The sequence below is a fragment of the Camelus ferus genome, chromosome 20, assembly GCF_009834535.1.
Source record: "Camelus ferus isolate YT-003-E chromosome 20, BCGSAC_Cfer_1.0, whole genome shotgun sequence".
In the NCBI taxonomy this organism is placed as follows: domain Eukaryota; kingdom Metazoa; phylum Chordata; class Mammalia; order Artiodactyla; family Camelidae; genus Camelus; species Camelus ferus.
The window spans coordinates 3,712,884-3,729,373 of NC_045715.1; the positions used below are offsets into that span (position 1 = coordinate 3,712,884).

Genomic DNA, 16,490 nt, shown 5'->3' on the forward strand with positions numbered 1-16,490 from the left:
CTAACGGCTGTGGGTATTTTTTTCTCTGCTTGAAACTGAGCACAGAAATCAGGGATCCTCATGGCACATCCAACTAAATTAACTATATTGGCCAGATGTTAACCTCTAGGGGACTCAGCCTGGGACTGAGAACCTCGGAGTTAGCGAAGAATAGCCAGTGTTGATCAGAGCCGTTTCAAATGGAAAATTCATGGTTTTTAATGAATGTTCTGGGGACCAAATAAAATCAAAATAATTTACCCTACTAAATTATCAGTCAGGAAAGGTAAGTGTGGTTGTTCTGTGTCTCTGATTTGCCTCATCCGGTACTGAAGGAAAAGCAAATCTCTTCCTTTTTTGATTAGGGATGTGCTCTGCGTCTGTACTCGGAGGATGAGAGGAGCAGTTGGGTTCATATGAAACTTAACGTTGGCCTGTGTGTAGACAGAGAAATGAGAACTGCTTCGTGATGACATCATCGCACAGCCTTTCAGACTGTGCATTTCAGTTGGCATTTTTTGTGTATGATCTGGTGATCTTGAAAGTGAAGAATGGTTAAATAAGCAGTAATTTATACTGGTGGATAGCTTAATTATTCTTTCTATCACTTGGCTGAGTAATGAATCCAATGTTTTCTTTTATTCTGAGGGAAGAATTTATCTTCTCAAGGGCCTCCCTGTGAGATTTGTAAATTATAATTATAGGCTGTAATTCGCGGCCAAGGAGAGTGGATTATAAATAAATGACCCTTGTAGCATCCATTCAGCAGAGTTTGAACTCCTGGTTAACTGCTGTTTGAGAACCAAGTAGATGTTCTGTATTTATTTTTATTCATTTTTAAAATGATGAAATAGTCGGAACATACAAGCATATATCTCCTGATTGGGTTTGCTAATAACACAGAACTGTGCACCCTCCACCCAGCGACCACGCTGGGATTTGCCGCAGAGCCTCGTAAAGAAGAAAAGCATTCAAAATGCACTTGACACACCGTGCTTCCCTGAGGACCCCTTCCCGCTTCCCCCTCCCGGAGGTGACTGCTGACTTCATTTGGAGGTTCGCCGTCCTCGTGTGATTTCCGCATTTACGTTTGTCCAAAAACAGTTTGTAGATTTGCTTCCAAATGTACATTAAATGGCAGCAGTAGTTAAAAAACAGCGGTTCAGAGAGGTTTTATGAGTCATTTGATGAGCATGTTCTGAAGTTTATATGGAGATGCAGAGAGCCAGGCATGGCCAGATAACCACGTTGAAGCGTCTGCTTGTTTGATGTCAGGTCTCCCTTGAAAGCTGCAGTCACTGTGGCAGTGAGCTGATGCCGTGTGGACACCGGGGCCCAGGGAAGGCAGCCGGGAGCCCGGAAACACACCTCTGTGTGATTTCTGGGCTGTGGGGCAGGTGGGAGGAGGAGACGTCTGCGCAATGGAAGCCGGGATAATTGAGTATCCACAAGGAAAAGATGAAACTTGACCCCGTACCCCTCATTATTCAAAAATGAATTCCAGGGGGTTTGCAGATCTAAGTGGGAAGGCAATTTATTAGCTGCTGACTTTGAAAAAGTTGTTTTACCGTGAGTGATTCTTTGATTCTTGTTGGAGTAAATTGAACTGGGGAGATTGAACTAAATGAACTATGGTAATGTAAAATTAAAACCTAATTAAGTGTCTGATCTTGAAAGTTTTGAAATAAGTATTTATTTAAAGTGGTTGCTGTAGTTTTTTTGTGAAAAGCCTTCTATCAGATTAGGGATGTTTCCTTCTATTTCCAGTTTGCGTAAGAATTTTTATCATAAATGGCTATTAAAATTGATCAAACCCTTTCTTATAGTTTGAGGTGATCTCATGACTTTTTGGCTTTATTCAGTTAATGGAGCGACATATAGTGATAGTGTTTTGGATGTTAAAACAACCTTCTGTTCCTGAAATATAATTTGGTTGGGATATATTATCATTTTTATATATTTCTGGATTTGATTTGTGAAGATTTGATTCGGATTTTTAAATCTGTATTCAGGGGTGAGAGAGGTCTGTAATTTTCTGTGTTTCTTATGCCCTTAATAGGTTTTGATGTTAAGATTATGCTCTCCTCACAAAAACTAATTTGGAAGTATTTCCTTTTTTGGTTCTCTGGGTTTTAAAGATTGACATTATTTCTTTCTGAAGTGTTTTATCATATTTACGAGTGAAGTCTTCTGGGCCTGGCTTTTTCTTGTGGGAAATTTTAAACCGCAGATTAAATTTCTTTGTGGTTATCAGGCTGTTCAGATTTTTTTATTTTGTGTTGGTTTGATAAACTTTTTCCCCTAGGAATTTGCGTATTTCCTCTAACTTTAAAATGTATTGGCATAAAATTGTAATATTCTGTTATTATCCTGAAATTTTAAAAAAGCTTTTTTAAAAAAAATTAGTCAAGAGTTGAGTACATTACTAACATTTTTATCAAATTCTGTGTTCACCTTTTTTTCCCCGCAGAGCCTTCTCTTAGGGTTTGTTTTTCTTCTTAATGATGTACATCCTTTGAATATTTTTCCTGTGAAGAATTACAAGAGGTAAACTCTTGTGGTCTCTGTATATCGGAAAATGTCTTCACGTTGCCTCATTCTTGAGTGTTGACGTAGCGGGGCCTGAAGTTCCGGGAGGGCAGTCGTTCCCCTGTGGCGCCTTGAAGACACCGCTTCTGACCTCCGTTCTGCGAAGTCTCCCGGTGACCGCAGTGCTATTTCTTTGCAGACGATGATTGTCTTGGGTTGTGCTTAAGCCTCCCTCTTCACACTTGTCACCCTCCCGTTTTACTCGGATGCATCTTGGCATGGACTTGTCGTTATTTATCCCACTTGGTGCCTGAAGGTTTCTTTCCTTCCACCCTCGGAGCGTCTGCGTTGTTGTTGCAGAGTGGTTCCCCTCAGTCCGCTCCCTCCCTCCCCCTTTTCTGGGTCTCCTGGTGTCTGTGGGAGCATCTTCATTATCAGCCATATGTTGTAACTATTCTTCGGTATTTTTTATTTATTTGTCCTCCTGTTTTAGTGAATTTTTTAGTATTTTCTACCAATTCAATCATTTTCTCCAAGTTTTTTTTAATTTAATAACTTCTTATTTCTAAGATCACTAATTTGTTCCTTTTCCTCTCTACCTTTGTGTTTCATTTCTGTCTGGTTTTGTTTCCTAACTCCTTGTGTTTTTAAATGGTTGTTACTACGCTGAGAAATCTGAATATCTTCATTTTGCTTATTTTAAAGTCTTCAGCTATTTTATGATGTTAATTTTATCTAAAGTGAGTCCATATTATGATTGTCGATTTAGTTGGCTGTGTTTCTGGGTATTATAAGTTTTCAGTGTTTCAAAAATCTGGCTTTGCAAGCTCACCTTGAACAACGTTCATTTTCCCCCCATTTTGAAAAATCGTGGCTGCTCTGCTCATCCCTCCTTGTCCACCAGCCTGTGTGGCCTCCGTGCGCCCCAGGTGACAACTGGTCTTTTAATGGTGGGAGTTTGGATTCAAAAGACTGTATCGTCTTCCTTCTGTTTCCCTGGCCCACAGCTTCCTAGCAGCAACGGGGTGATTCAAAGCCTGAACCAGAGCAGCTTCATGACAGGAAGTTGAAACGAGACCACGGAGCAATAATTTTCTTAACATTCAGGTCTTTGGATGAGTCTCCTTGTTCACCAGAAACCTGGTGATGAGGCCTGTGTCTGTGTGGGTTACTGGCAGCCATTTCCCTGCCCTGATGTTTGTTGACACAACTCACTTCCCCACATCCATCCAGGCTTCTGAACTGTGAGTAGCTCTGCCTTCCTTCTACGAAACCCACAAAGCAGACTTTTATGTGAGTGAGTCAAATTGATATTCTTAAAGCGACATCTTGACTCCACTCTAAATATATTATACATATTATAAGTAATTTTAGGTAATATAGAAATTTGTGTTCTATATAAATTATTATAGAAAATGTATCTATATAATATTTTAAATTTGGGTAAAATAATATGAAATTTGCCATATAATAATTTTAGATTAAGCGGCAATAAGTACCCTCATGTTCTTGTGCGACCATCACCACCATCCGTCTCTAGAACTTCTCACCATCCCAGACTGAACTCTGCACCCGTGATGTAATTATTCCCCAGCCCCCTATCTCATGGCCCCTGGAACCCACCACTTCACTCTCTGGCTCTGTGAATCATAAAGGGACCCCATACACATGCGTCTTTTTGTGACACATTTTATTTATCCATTCATCTGTCGATGGATACTTGAGTTGCTCCCACCTTTTGGCTGTTGTGGAATAATGCTACTGTGAACCTAGATACGTGAGTATCTCTTCAAGGCTCTGCTTCTAATTCTTTCGGGGAATATTTCCTATATACCCAGAAGTGGAGTAGGTGGATCATAAAACAATTCTGTTTTTAACATTTTTTGTCGAACTGTCATACTGTTTCCCACCACGGCTGCGGCATTGTGTGTCCCACCAACAGAGCAGCGGAGTGTGTTTCACTTTCCCCACATCCCTGCCAGTATTTTCTCTCGTGTTTGAACGATGGCCGTCCTCGTGGATGTGAAGTTGCATCTCACTGTGGTTTGGGTTTTCGTCTCCCTAATGATTTGTGATGCTGAGCATCTTTTCTTGCGCTTACTGACCGTTTGTGTATCTTCTTTGGAGAAGCGTCTATTCTAGTCCATTTTTCAGTCAGGTTGTTCGGGGTTTTTTTGTTGTTTTTATATATTGTAAAAAGTAAATCTTTTGCAGATTTGGCCATCATGGTGCTGGCAACACGTTAGTGGCATTACAGACCACGGTCGTCAAACAGCATGGTTGAAAATTCAGTGTGCCACACCGAAGCCATCCCTGACTGCAAGGTCACTGGTCCTATTTGCGTGTGCTTTTCTCAGTCCATTCTTTGTTGTCTCTCTGTATTTTTCTAGGCACATCTGTGTTTTGAGGGCAGCCCGATGCCATGGCTTTCGGTAGGTCTCGTATATCAAGTTTCCTACAGTTCAGACAGCAGGTGGAAGAGGAGTTCTGTTCTCGCCGTCTTTGCGAATCGTGCATGCAGTTTCTGACACACCGGTCACATGAGCCCCCAGCATCGCGTCTGAGTGTGTGTTTGGAGCGAGTTGATCTGGGATTCAGAAGCCTTGGGCCGCAGGACTGGCAGGCAGGCACTAGGCTTCTTTGCCTTGGGCTGCCCACCTCAGCGCGGAGTCACTGGGTCTCTGCGCTGGTGAAGTAAGTCCAGCCCGGGACTCCCAGGCCGTTCCACGGTCTGTGATGCCAAGAAAGCGAGGAGGATTTCTGTGTCTCCTCCGCCCACCCCAGATGCACTGCTGCTCCTGGCAGTCACTTGGACTTCATTTTGCCAGTTGAAAAAAAATTGCTGGTCATGGAAAGAGGTTATAACTGTTCCTGGGCCCTTATCCCTCAGAAAAGTCCTGTCAGAAATACCTCAATATTAACTACTATATAAAAAAATAGATAAAACCCAAATTTCTCCTATTTAGCTTGCTGTTTTTTTCTTTGTGACACTTTCTCTCACTCCGTCCCTCTTTTAATATGTGGTTCGGATCCAGGTTAGGATGTCAACATAGCAAGAGGGAACTGGTCCCAGGCTGTGTGGAATCCACAAAGGGAGTTCTTCCCCTGCTGGTTATTGAGACCCTAGTCCATGTGTATGAAATGTGGCAGGATTTTCTCAAACACAAGAGCATTATCAGCTATTCACTCATAAACCTCTGAGCATCTGCTCTGTGCCAGGCGCTGTACCGGCCACTGTAGATGCAGGGATGGTCCCTGCCCTCGGGTAGCTCATGCACTAGCGGAGGAGACGTTGCCATGGTGACGTGCTCCGATGAAGGTCCCCGGAGTCTGGACTGAGTGGGAGGCCTGGAGGCACGACCCACCCGTCGTCTGGGGCTGTGCTCAGTGTTTTTATAGGGAGTGCTCTGAGACCAAAGAGGGTGTGGACAAGGGCGGGCTCTAGGGTGTGAGGACTGGGGTGTGGATTTTCTCTGGAAGGCAGTGAGCAAGGTACCAGATGTCTTCATCATCAGGTCTCCATTTTAGATGATCCCAGTTCTGAAAATAGGAAGGGTGGGCCGGGGCCACAAAGCGAGGACTTTGCTCCAGGCCTAGTGCGGTGACGCGGGAAGAAGTGATGTGAGATCGCAGAGGGCATCGGTGGAGAGACTAGAAGGCAGGGTTTGGGCTCGAGACATTTTAGGAGACACACCTGGAAGGCCTTGGGTCCTGGTGTGTGCAGACGCCGCGACCATGTAGTTTGTCACGTAAGTTGAGACTTGCCCCCTGTGACAGTTGAGGAGGTCTGCTCGTAACTGCACTTGTGCAGACTCGTGCTGACCTGGGCAGGCTGGGTGTTTAAACACCTTAGGTAAAGGTGTGTGAGAAAGAGGAGGAGTCTTCGGGTTCTGGCTTTGGGGGCTGGGTTGATGGGAAACAGGAGGGAAAAGCAGAATCCGATCTGGAGCATTTACCTGAGAGGAGACATTTAAACCCGATTCGCCAGCCTCGCCTGCACTGCACACTCGCTTTCTGTTGTGGCTGTCTCTGCCAGTGCTGCTCTGTTTGTCTTCGTTGGCACAGACGGTCCTCGGTGCGGGCGTGGCTGCAGGTGTGTCCGTGCCCGCGTGACCGCTCAGGCCGAGGCAGAAGTTAGACATTGGAGCAGGGCCGTCTGCTGTGGAAGGTGAGCCGGAGCTGCGTTCTGCAGGGCGGGCCAGCATCCCAGGCGGCCCAGGGCGGGGTGAGACGGATGTGGGCGTGTCGCTACCCAGCGAGACACAGTTGGTGAGTGAGTCCAGTGTTGGTGCTGGGGAGTCGTTCAAAAGAAGACAGTGTGTGAGGGCCAAGCAGCGAGATCCGGATGACCAGAGGACCACGTTAAGAGGGGGCGGGGATGGAAGGCGGCAGAGGCACCGGCCTTCAGTGGTGCCCGCTCAGCCGGGTGCACTGCTGACGTCACTGTCTGAAGATGCTCTCAGCTCTTGAACTTTGTTTGAGGACAGTTACATAAACGCCAGTCGTCATTGAAGGCTAGCGACCAATTACTACGGGGGGGGGGGGGCAGAGAATGGGAAGGACGGTGGTTTTAAGGTTTGGAGATCTCTTCCAGAACAATTCTGTATGTTAAGTGGAACATATTTTTTCCTTGACCAAGACTGAAAAGTGGAAGCAAAAAACAAATCAAAACCAAATATTCTGGTAAAATCTATCCACGTCTGAATGTTCGGAAGCTCTTCCCAGGGTGTATTTTGTTGGAGACGTGAGGACACGAGCAGAAAAGGTGGCAATGAAGATTGGTTGCATTGTTTGTCTAAAGCTTCGGCAGCCTCGAATATTACAGCGTGCCCTCTGCATCCCCGGGGATGACTAAAAGCCGTAGCATCTCCTTTTCTCGCTCTTAGTCTTGTATTACCATAAATTTCGCATCTTCGGAAGGTGATTCAGTTGCCCTCTTCCCAGACACTGCAGATTTCTAGTGTTAGAGGATTCCTCCTTCTCCCCCAGGTTCCCAATTATCACCTTGTTAGCTGCACACCTGCTTCACAGAAAATTGCGCGGTGCCATTTAACCTTTGAAAAGAAAAAAAAGAGAGAGTGGAAAACACACCTCGTTAATCAGTGAATTCAACCTCAAAGAAAGTGATGTCTCTGGGTGTGGGCCTTGAGCGGCTGCTGAAGGGAGATCCAAATTATGTTAATAGATTCTAGAACCAGCACGAGAAAGATGACTGGCAGGCCCCCGGCATCGGGGCGCGCGTCTGCCCTGTCCCAACTGCTGGCGTTTTCAGCTCCAGACCAGAGGTCAGGCCTGGCGAGCAGACTGCTCTTCCTGTCCATCTCTGCACACCTCTTTCTGGAGGAGGCAGCTCCTCCGCTGTGTCATTCTGAAATCATTCTCTAATCGCCTCATCTCTGCTTAGCTGTATTTCCCAGCGTAGAAGGAATGCACAGAGTCGCCGGCTGTTTCATTTTCAGATTTCCCCCGAAGATGTGGTAACTTAACACCTAAATGGTTATTTATTTATGATAAATAAGTGGTTATTTATTTATGATACACTTACGCCGCATCTAATAAAGGCAGACATGCCTCCGTTAGTATGCGAGGTGAAGCAGAATGGGCGTCCGCTGGAGCTGTCCACGGTGTTCCACGATCAGGCTCTGACTGCGCCTTTCTTGCAGGGCTGCCATGGAAGTGCTGCCTCGGCCTCCCCGTTGTGTTGTAGCAGGACCATCAGGTCCATTTGCCCCCCGTGTTGAGGGCAACAGCTTTGATCACTAGGTTGACATAATGTCCGCCATATTTCTCTACCAGGAAGAGCTGTTCCTTCTCCCCGACTTATTTATTTATTCATTCAGTTGTTCACATAGGATAGACTTAGGGCTTCTTATTTTAGTCAATGAATTTTACTCCATTATTATCATTTTTTATTGTGAACCTCTCATTTCCCCAAATTTGGCTGGTGAGAGCCCCTTCGGGCTGGCTCCTAAGCCCTTTTGACGTGTCTCTGTGAGTCTTAGACAACTTTTGTGTTATCTGGGCTGATTGGAATGTTCTGTATCTTCATGGCTGGGTTCCAAGAGTGTATCACCTCCATCGCGACCCATGAAAATGTGCAGTTACGATCTGTGCATTTCACATACCTATATGTTACCCCCAGAACAGACTGAAAAAATACTGCCCTCTAGTCACTAGGGTCTCCTTTAACAATGGTGTGGGTGAGTAATTCTGAACCCATCTTCTGTTTGTTCTTGCTTGAGCAAAAGGGTAGGTAATACTGAGGGTTATGCGAGTCTTGCTTCTCACTATTGAAGAAAAGAGTTACAGACACAGAGAAGGAAAGGCAAGAACGCTAGACTGGAATCAGACGAACTGTATTTTTTTAGGTAGAAAATACAAATGTGTGTGTGTGTTCTTCTCCCCTCCCCAGCTCTGCCCACTCTGCGGGCCCAGAAGCAGTGATAGACGGCATCGGTGAGCACCCCGGTGCCCGGGTCTTGGTTTTTAAGCACCATCCTCCACTAAAAGGAGGCAGCGTTCCTCGTGGAAAAGACCGAATCTGCGGCCAGAGCAGGGGAACTGTACGTACACGAGCCTGGAAGGTGGTGTTAAACTTGGCGTGATTCTGTCGTATTTTTTCTCTGTGGTCATTGCTGAAGTATAGAATTGCATTCGCTTCTTCCATTCAGCTGCTTGCTAAGTCTGTAGGGACGCAAGCCCGTGGAGCCTTTGTGGGAGCAGAGACCCGGAGAGCAGGAGATGCTGATATCAAGGGGTGCTTTGGAAGAAAAGGCAGTTTGATGGCCATTGTATGTCTTGTCGTTCCCTCTTGAAGCTGTTCGTCTTTTTTTATTAATTGAAGTGTAGTTGATTTACAGTGTTGTGTCAGTTTCTGGTGTGCAGCATAGTGACTCAGTTACACGTACATATTCTTTCTCATTATAGGTTGTTATGAGATATGGACTAAGGTTCCGTGTGCTGTACGGTAGGACTTTGTTGTTGCTGTTTTATATATAGCGGTCAGTATCTGCAGTCTGGTCACACTCCTCTCCTTTGGAGGAGAATGAATAGTGGACAGGTCGTCTGGTGGCTGCCTGGCCTGGCATCTCTGCCCTCAGCACGTTTGGTGTCCAAGAGCCATTCCCGGCCAGCGTCCCAGCACCCCTGCTCCCCGACCCGCCTGGCAGCTCGGGCCATGGCCTGTTCCCACTGGGTGGGGCCACCACCTGCGGAGGCGCCCTGGACTCTGGTGGGATTCTGCTCAGACACCTTCGCAACCCCCAGGCTGCCTTCTGCTCCTCCAGCAAATGACCACGCAGAAACCCACGTGCAAGGCAGGGTGTGGGGGGACGGTGGACTTCATTACCTCTCGGGTCAAAGAGAGATTCAAAGCTAAACTAAAAATACTGTTAGGGCACGACCTCTGGAGCCAGACCACCTGCATAAGCCCCGGCCGTCCTGCGTACAAGCTGTAGGGTTTCTCTGGACTCGTTTTCTCACCTGTAAACGGGCAGTAATATTAACTCCTACTCGCAGGAGAGCATTGCTGTGAGGAGCACGCCGTTTAACTGTACGTAGTATTTTTAGCACAGTGCCTGATATAGACCAGTGTTACGTCGGTCTTGACTATTCTGTCAGTAAATGTCAGTGTATTCATGTATTTAAATGAACATAGTAAGTTCTGTGTATACACCCTTCTCCTGCCACGTGAGAAGCTGCTAAATTTACTTTAAGGTAAAGGTACTCCCCAATTTTTAGAGCTCTTACTTTTTGTCAGCATGACTTTGCCCACAAGAAGGAAAAATCATGAGGTTTTAGTGCCTTTTCTCCGGGTTCAGCCGGAGGACCAGGCTGTTTTTCCCCCAAGCCAGTGTTCTTTTGCTTGTTTCAACATCCTTCCCTCCTTAGTGGAGGGCATGTGCGCTGAGCATCTGTGAGCGGCGCTGGATGTCGTGTTGAAGCACTGTTGATTTCTCTGTGGTTATTTCTTTCCTATAAACACGTAAATAATCACCAGGCAACACTATCACTCACTGGTGACACAAATAAGACTTAATATACCTGCAAGTCTATTCAGAAACAAAATTGCATTTAAAAAAATACTGTCCTCTCGCTGGGACTCAAATCTTCATCCTCTTCTTTGCCTTTTTTTTTTCCTGCCTTTGATTTCATCTACTTTTTCTCTGTCATAAGTTAGTACTCATAGGACGAAAGGGTGGAGTTCGTTCAAGACAATTTGTTTTTCTGGGTTATGTTACCTTCATTTCTTGTTTGAAGAAACCGAGGCCCCAAGGTGTGTCTACTGTACTGAATAGTCCAGTCAAACAGGAAGGCCACCCCCAGAAACCGGGTAGCCCTGTGCTGAAACCTGCACTCACCCAAAGCCCAGACCCCCAGATGGCCAGCAGCATTGTCCCCCTGTGGTGCTACAGCCAGAGGTTTATTCTTTCTAAACCTCAGTTTCCTCTCCTGTAAAATGGGTATAATATCCCCCAGACTCGCATGGCAGGAGTAACTGAGACCTTGCATGTGGAAATCACTTTGCGTGCAGGGCTAGGACTGGACAGTGCTCTCAGATGTGAGTCACCACTGTGCTCCTGGAGACCACCATTCACGCTGTGAAAGCTGAGAAAGCCCTTCGGGTCCAGGTAGCCCTTTCACTTCCAAACGGAGTGCTGGTTCCATCTCCGCTAAGATGCACAGACATATGAAGTATCTATCAACACGTGCAATTAGTGGAGAACTTGGGTGGCCAGACCCACTCTCGTTTAGTATAAAGGATACACAGAGCCATTGGGACAGTGGTCCACTCATTGGTTCTGGAAAGTTATCCCTCAACGTGCATGGAATTATTAAGCCAAGTATTTGGAATCCTAGCAGCGTGGCCGAGTTGACAGAAGTCAAAAAAGGACACGGTTGTTTGGAAGGTCTGCAGCCTCTGAGTGTGCAGGGTGACGAAGAAGAGAGGCCATCATCAGGGCTGGCTCTGCTATTCTCCATCTGTGTACTGGGGGTCGGGTTCGTGTCCAGTGCTGGGAGGGCTCCTGCCTTGGGGAGCACTGGCACCCCCGGGGAGAGAGAGGCTTCCAGAACGTGACCAGGACTGCCAAAGAAGTTAAAACAAAACACACAACACAACAAACAAAACCAAGGAGAAGAGAGGGAGCCCTTTAGATGGTCTACATTTTGCTTTTTATTTGAAAAAACAGTCACCTGTCTCGCCTGCCAGCACTGCTGCTGGAGTCACAACCAGTGTTGTTGACAGGGTCCCGCAGGGCACCGCGCGGGCATCTCGCAGGCGGGCTGCCAGCCAGGGGTGCGTGAGGAAGCTGGGCTTCTCTGCTCTGCGCTCTGGAACCCTCCTCTGGCTGGCAGCTGCTTTGTGAGAACTGCGGCTGCTCTCAGTGCCAGAGAGGGAGAGAGATGGCGGCGGCAGGGCCATGTGCCCTGCTGGGCACGCAGGCTCTCGCTCCCCAGGGCACTCTTCCAGGACCACAGTGAGATGCTCCCCGTCCCGGTTTCTTCCTGGAAGTTGGCATCAGAACCAGATGCGAGCATCGTTGCTGCACGTAATGAGTCCCTTTATTCAGGACTGATGTTCCCACAGTGACAGTGCCAAGTACTGTCCACACATTTCTACCATCTCTATGACAACACAGAGAATGGACTCAGGATATCCCCGTTTTATGGATGAGGAAACTGAGATTTAGAGAATGCAGAAATCTGCCCTAAGTTATCCAACTGTCAGGATGAACCATGTGAAACTGCTTTTGGGGGTGGGAGTCAGAACAGCCAGCCACACCAGTTTCCTGTGAGTGGTTCCATCTGACCATCTGGCCGGGCCTTGGTTACCGGACGGCTCCAGGCTTGTGCACGTGGACTGATGTAAAGCTGTCCATGGCCAGGCTGCCTCTAATCAGACTCCATCCACTGGAGAAAAGACCTTTACCAAAAGTAGAAAAAACTTTGGGGGGGACAATCTTGTAACAAAACAGGGTGGTCCTTTATGTTAAAATGTGAGGCTTCTGATGTCATTCTGACCCGAGAGCACTCAACCTTGCAGGCTCTCTGGTGTGATGTGTTATATGTTCTGTAACATATACATGTTACATGTTAGTTAGCGTCTGATTCCTGGAGTGTTTTCAGAGCAGGGTGACCAGTGATGGGCACTTAGAGATGTTTGAGGCCTGTGACAGCAGTGCTTAGTAAGGCCCTGGTCCATCCATCGCTGGACCAGTGACACTCAAAACAAACATCTTACCAATGAAAGAGTGTTCCCTGGGCCCAAAACATGATCCCCGCACTCAAAAAAAAAAAAAAAAAAAAAAAGTCACTGTGAAAACAAAGTGGTGAAGTGTTTCGGCGTGCTGAATCCATCACTGTTCTTCCATAGTGATTAGAATCTGTAAAAGGAATGAAATTAAAATAAAGGACACTTCTGGCAAGGTTATGTTCCCAGTTAAGTCTCAGGCCTCAGGAGGGTCAGTTCAGGCCCCAGTGTTTATGGAGCTCCCGTGGTGCGTGCAGCTGGATGAGGCCATGTGGAAGAAATACATATGCCTCTGTGTGCCCTCCAGTGCCTCAGTTTCCCCATCTGTAAAATGGATGAAGATGAAGACGGCTTTACTTCTAAGCGATTTCATTTGTACAACAGTTTAAACTCTTCCAGTGAAATGGGGATGCCAGTTAAATTACTAATAAATCAAATTGTTCCATAACAGAAGCCAGCCCACTCACTCTCTCCTTTATTTATAGACTTGTTTGTTTGTCCTTATCGCACGCCTCCAGGCACTGTTCTAAGCACTTTACATAAACCCTATGAAATGGATACTATTAATATCCCCATCTTACAGAGGAGGAAACCAAGACCCAGAAAGGACCCACCATGGGCCCCGGGCCCTCGCTCTGAGAGTAGACACTGGAGCCAGGTCTGAATGCAGGCTTTCGGGTTCCTGCCGCCAGTGAGCACGTGACAGCCCTGCCGTCCGATCTGGGCCCAGGCAGGTGGCCGTTGTCACTGGGGAAGCCTGCGTTGGCGGGTTCTCTTTTGTGTCCCTAAATGTGAGGCCTTCTGAGGAAATTACTGCTTCTGCCTCAGGGTTCAATAGCTTTTCCATCCAATTTGTGGTGCAGTTCAGAAGCAGAAAGGTGGATTTTTCCAGGAGATGTCTCTGTTTCTGTTGGGAACAGCACCAGCTTGGCCCTGCTTCCTTGGCTGCCCCTCCCCCTCCCCCTGCGTGTGCAGGCGAGGGTCCCCGGGAAGAAGTGGGAGGCAGGGTCCGCCCGCTCCCGTCCACTGTGGATGCCACCCCGCACCAGAATTCCACTCCCCCCCCCCCTTCCTTTTACTTTCATGAGCCCGTTCATCCAAGCTGTAAGGCGGACATAGCAGAGTTCAGCAGGCTCTCTGGCAGAGCTGAGCATCACATGCGCCGTCAAGGCAGACAGGCAGCCGTCCATTCCCATCTGCATCCTCAAGTGCTTATTACCCTCTGCATAGGAATGGCATGTATTTTCAAAGAGGTTTTAAACGTCTTTTTGTAATGAATTTCTCCTTCCTCCCCGATGCGTGTGAGCACGTGCACGTGTGTGTGTGTGTGTGTGTGTGTGTGTTTCCAGTGTGTCCTTTGCAGAAAGATCGTCTTAGGTTCTGCAGTGACACATTTCCTTGATGGTTATTTTATCAGCATGGTCTTTTTTCTCAACCTTCCATAGATATGTATCTGCCTCCAAATAGCATTTAATGAAGAGGTGTTTGAAATAAATCTCTGAAAACAAAAGCTCCTTTATCCATCATCTGCGCGGAGAGCAACCAGGGATGCTCATCTGTAAAATGCATAATTAGAACCCGAGGACCATGTGTGTGCACAGGCCCGAGCGTGGGTAGATATCGATGGTGTTAATAAAATCCTGGTTTCGGTTCCTTCTCCTCTGATCAGAATAAGAATTAGGTTACATGGAAACCAAATGATGAGAGGCAGCAGACGGAAGAGAAATGCATTATTTTTGTTACTGTAATAGCCTCCTTCCAATACTCTTTCTCATTCCAAAACATGGCGCCAGGGGTCTTTAGGAATAACTACATGTGAAAAGAAAGCAGAGTTTTGTGGGAGAAATAAACATTTACTTTTTTGTAGAATAAAAATAAAAGCCTGTATCTTTTTTAAGGCTGTTGGTCCTTAGGATTGGCTCCTTGATGTATTCAAGTCCTAGTAATCACAATAAAACTAAGCCATGTTATTCAGAAGCCTCGTTATGATACCTTCTCTGTAAACCACCACAGTTGAGGAATTGGGTCAATCAAGAGTGTGGTTATCCGGGAGCTGTATGACTTAGCTGGAGGACCCATCCTACAATGACTCTGTGTGTTGGATTCATCTGGTGCCTTTGCTTTAGAGCTCCTTGCTCTCCTGCCTGGGCTCTCACATCCTCGTTCCCCTCCCATCTCCGCTGTCTCCCTCATCTCCCTGCCAGAGTCCGAGAAAGGGTGAGGCCGGCACGGCCTCCCTGAGCGCCCCGGGCCCTGTCACGGTCCTGGTTCGTTGGCAGTGGGCGGAATGAGCGGGGAGGGGCAGGCGGCAGGTCACGAGTGTATCGGCTCAGGGCAAGTTCAGGGTTCTCCAGCAGCTCACTCCCCTGCCCGTTCTCCCGGGAGGCTCACCACTCCAGCACCTCCCTGTCGCCCTCCCCAGCCTCTGCCTGACCAGCTGATGCAGGTGCGAGAAGAGATGTGGCCAAGAAACACAGCCCTCCAACTGGACGGGGGAGTCAGTCTTCTTCCCTTCATCCTCACCCTTTTCTGCCTCCCTCGCCAAGCAATAAACAAATAAATAAGAGATTCAGGGCCTTGGAGAGCGCTGCCAAGCAGCTGGTTTGTCCAGTTGCGGTTCCTCACACTTTCCGTGGGAGCGAAGACGGGGTCTCCAGGGAGGCCCTGCAAACCAGTCCAACCCGCAGGTGACTGGGAAGGAGGTGACTGGAAAATAGCTCCTAGGAAAATGTTTGATGCCATTTTATTCAGGCTCAGGCTTAAATTCCTTATGACCTTGCAGGGCGGAGGGGAACAGGGCGGAGGGGAAGCCCTGGGGGGCAGGACGGAGGAAGCGTCCTGTGCTGATTGATGAGAGCAGGGGGAGGTTGTCTGAATCGGTGCTGTTTATCCCGCAGTTAATACCAGCCCCTCGGGGCAGCAGCTGGCTGGACTCCGGTGGTGCCACCCTGGCTGAGGGTGGTGGTGGGGGGTCTCGGCCACATGGCAGCCTCCTCGGTGCGTCCTCCAGCCAGTGCATCCTCCCTGAAGCACCAGCCCCTCCTGGTGCTCCTCACACATCCTTTCCCTTTCTCGGGGCTCTATCAATAAAACCACTGAGTTTTGTTATTGTTTTTGTTTTTGTTTTTGTTTTGATAAAGGAATAGAAACTTGAAGGATCCTAGTCTGGTATTTTCTTCCTTGCAGGGATGGAGGTACTTTAGTTGAGGGTGTAGCCCTCGGAGAGCTTTCTTGCTGAGTATTGAAGAGACGGAGACGGGGGGTAGGGGTGGGAGGTTGCGGAGGGGAGCCAGTCCCTTCTCCCTCCTCCCGTCTGCAGCCACCCTCCTCCCGTCTGCAGCCTCCCTCCTCCCGTCTGCAGCCTCCCTCCAGAGAACCACTGGCAGAACAGAAATGCCCTTTGCTGAGCCCAGCCCAGCCTCACACAGATTGAGCAGAAGCAGGTTTGGAGCCGAAGCAGGTGATTAGTAACTGGCCCACAAGGTCAGCTGCTGTGCCAGCCTGAGAGGAAACCCGAGGGCTTTCCCCCAACCTCGTGCTCAGCCTGGGGCACCCTGTGCTGGTTCCCCCGTCTCCGGCTCCACAGTCGACCTTGCAGCCCTCAGAACAAAGTCTAAGGCGGCCCTCAGCATGTCCACGTTTCCTGTCCATCATCCCTTCATCCCCTCGGCCAAAAGGATCTGTCCTTTAATCCTCTGAAGTATGTACCTAAGGGATAAGGCCGCCCCAG

At 47.8% G+C, this 16,490-nt stretch overlaps 1 protein-coding gene across 11 annotated transcripts in view; it reads left to right on the forward strand.

The window, feature by feature from the left end:
• Positions 1–16,490, forward strand: part of FARS2 (phenylalanyl-tRNA synthetase 2, mitochondrial) — a 310,909-nt gene that overhangs the window by 177,174 nt on the left and 117,245 nt on the right. The window contains exon 6 of one of the 11 annotated variants that reach the window (XR_004313369.1): positions 8,921–9,071. The exons of the other annotated variants lie outside the window; for them this stretch is intronic. The gene's annotated coding sequence lies outside the window, so the exon portion shown is untranslated. The remainder of the gene's footprint in view (positions 1–8,920; positions 9,072–16,490) is intronic. 11 annotated transcript variants of the gene reach the window in all.